Genomic DNA, 3439 nt, shown 5'->3' on the forward strand with positions numbered 1-3439 from the left:
GTGCGAAGGACCAATCTGTTAAAATGTGTTTTCGCTCGGTCTCGAACCGGGGACCTTTCGCGTGTTAGGCGAACGTGATAACCACTACACTACAGAAACCCAAAGAGTGGAAAACTAAGGGTGTGGCTGACTTGGGCTGGGTGGGACATTTATCGCTCTCAGAACCTAATGAAATCAGAAATTACTTAGTCAATTAATTAAACAATAAGGCTTGAGAAGCCGGGAATTATTGTGTGCAGCGGCTCTTGGAAGAGGCTTGGTAGTTCAAAACTTCTTCCATTTAAGAGTGATGGAAGCCACTGTGTTCTTGGGTGCCTTCAATGCTGCAGAAATGACTAATCATTTGAATTTACCACAGGTGGACTCCAATCAAGTTGAAGAAACATCTCAAGGAAGATCAATGGAAACAGGATGGACCTGAGCTCAATTTCCAGTCTCATAGCAAAGGGTCTGAAAATGTACGCAAATAAGGTATTTTTAAAATATTTAATGGGTATTATGGCTCTTTCTGTGGTACTCAATTTGGGATATTATGTGAGGTAGACATGAGAAGCCGGGAATTATCGTGTGCAGCCGGAACTTGGAAGAGGCTTGGTGGTTCCAAACTTCTTCTATTTAAGAGTGATGGAAGCCACTGTGTTCTTGGGTACCTTCAATGCTGCAGAAATGACCAATCATTTGAATTTACCACAGGTGGACTCCAATCAAGTTGAAGAAACATCTCAAGGATGATCAATGGAAACAGGATGGACCTGAGCTCAATTTCCAGCCTCATAGCAAAGGGTCTGAAAATGTATGTAAATAAGGTATTTTTAAAATATTTTTTTCATTAATAAAAACGATGTGCTATCGCTTTGTCATTATGTGGTATTGTGTGTAGATAGATTTTATTTTATTTCATCCATTTTAGTATAAGGCTGTAACGTAACAAAATGTGGAAAAAAGTAAGGGGTCTGAAAACTTTCCGAATGCACTGTACCTATGCAGTGCTAGCTTCTTTTCCTTTGCTAGCCAGCCAACTAAATCTATCACACAATCACATCAAGCAGCTGAAATGACAGAAAACGATCTACATTTTTGTTTGTTTTACCTTGGATTATATTGCCATTTCTTTGGATATATCCATTACAATGACCCTGATAAATGAATTTGCCTGGCTCAGAGAAGCTGTCAGTCTGGTCACATTCATACAGATCGCATGGTGGAGGTCCCCAAAAAAACGGCAACATTGATCCACAGGTCGGAGAGGTAGACAGCAAGGTTTAGACAAACCTCCACTGTTTCAAACCAAATGCTAGCCTCTGGGCATTGGGAAATATTGAATATTACAAAATGTTTCCGCCAGGTTTCGAACCGGGGACCTTTCGCGTGTGAGGCGAACGTGATAACCACTACACTACGGAAACCGAATGATTGGAAAACTAAGGGTGTGACTGACTTTCGCGTGTGAGGCGAACGTGATAACCAATACACTACTGAAACTAAAGTCTGAATAGCAAATACTGAGAAGTGCGAAGGACCAATCTGTTAAAATGTGTTTCCACCCAGTCTGGAACCGGGGACCTTTCGCGTGTGAGGTGAACGTGATAACCACTACACTACAGAAACCGAATGATTGGAAAACTAAGGGTGTGACTGACTTTGGCTGGGTGGGACATTTATCGCTCTCAGAACCTAATGAAATCAGAAATTACTTAGTCAATAAATTAAACAATAAGGCTTGAGAAGCCGGGAATTATTGTGTGCAGCGGCTCTTGGAAGAGGCTTGGTGGTTCAAAACTTCTTCCATTTAAGAGTGATGGAAGCCACTGTGTTCTTGGGTGCCTTCAATGCTGCAGAAATGACTAATCATTTGAATTTACCACAGGTGGACTCCAATCAAGTTGAAGAAACATCTCAAGGATGATCAATGGAAACAGGATGGACCTGAGCTCAATTTCCAGCCTCATAGCAAAGGGTCTGAAAACGTACGTAAATAAGGTATTTTTAAAATATTTAATGGGTATTATGGCTCTTTCTGTGGTACTCAATTTGGGATATTATGTGAGGTAGACATGAGAAGCCGGGAATTATCGTGTGCAGCCGGAACTTGGAAGAGGCTTGGTGGTTCCAAACTTCTTCTATTTAAGAGTGATGGAAGCCACTGTGTTCTTGGGTACCTTCAATGCTGCAGAAATGACCAATCATTTGAATTTACAACAGGTGGACTCCAATCAAGTTGAAGAAACATCTCAAGGATGATCAATGGAAACAGGATGGACCTGAGCTCAATTTCCAGTCTCATAGCAAAGGGTCTGAAAATGTATGTAAATAAGGTATTTTTAAAATATTTTTTTCATTAATAAAAACTATATGTTATCGCTTTGTCATTATGTGGTATTGTGTGTAGATAGATTTTATTTTATTTCATCCATTTTAGTATAAGGCTGTAACGTAACAAAATGTGGAAAAAAGTAAGGGGTCTGAAAACTTTCCGAATGCACTGTACCTATGCAGGCTAGCTTCTTTTCCTTTGCTAGCCAGCCAACTAAATCTATCACACAATCACATCAAGCAGCTGAAATGACAGAAAACGATCTACATTTTTGTTTGTTTTACCTTGGATTATATTGCCATTTCTTTTGATATATCCATTACAATGACCCTGATAAATGAATTTGCCTGGCTCAGAGAAGCTGTCAGTCTGGTCACATTCATACAGATCGCATGGTGGAGGTCCCCAAAAAAACGGCAACATTGATCCACAGGTCGGAGAGGTAGACAGCAAGGTTTAGACAAACCTCAACTGTTTCAAACCAAATGCTAGCCTCTGGGCATTGGGAAATATTGAATATTACAAAATGTTTCCGCCCAGTTTCGAACCGGGGACCTTTCGCGTGTGAGGCGAACGTGATAACCACTACACTACAGAAACCGAATTATTGGAAAACTAAGGGTATGACAGACTTTCGCGTGTGAGGCGAACGTGATAACCAATACACTACTGAAACTAAAGTCTGAATAGCAAATACTGAGAAGTGCGAAGGACCAATTTGTTAAAATGTGTTTCCGCCCGGTCTCGAACCGGGGACCTTTCGCGTGTTAGGCGAACGTGATAACCACTACACTACAGAAACCCAATGAGTGGAAAACTAAGGGTGTGGCTGACTTGGGCTGGGTGGGACATTTATCGCTCTCAGAACCTAATGAAATCAGAAATTACTTAGTCAATTAATTAAACAATAAGGCTTGAGAATCCGGGAATTATTGTGTGCAGCGGCTCTTGGAAGAGGCTTGGTGGTTCAAAACTTCTTCCATTTAAGAGTGATGGAAGCCACTGTTTTCTTGGGTGCCTTCAATGCTGCAGAAATGACTAATCATTTGAATTTACCACAGGTGGACTCCAATCAAGTTGAAGAAACATCTCAAGGATGATCAATGGAAACAGGATGGACCTGAG

At 40.9% G+C, this 3439-nt stretch overlaps 1 non-coding gene across 1 annotated transcript; it reads right to left on the bottom strand.

Moving 5' to 3' along the window:
- Positions 1-3043: 3043 nt before the first annotated feature.
- trnav-aac (transfer RNA valine (anticodon AAC)) lies at positions 3044-3116 on the bottom strand. Its single transcript has one exon. It is a non-coding gene; the product is annotated as a tRNA-Val (tRNA).
- Positions 3117-3439: the final 323 nt, after the last annotated feature.

The sequence above is a fragment of the Oncorhynchus mykiss genome, chromosome 8, assembly GCF_057628025.1.
Source record: "Oncorhynchus mykiss isolate SJ-2025 chromosome 8, ASM5762802v1, whole genome shotgun sequence".
Taxonomy (NCBI): Eukaryota; Metazoa; Chordata; class Actinopteri; order Salmoniformes; family Salmonidae; genus Oncorhynchus; species Oncorhynchus mykiss.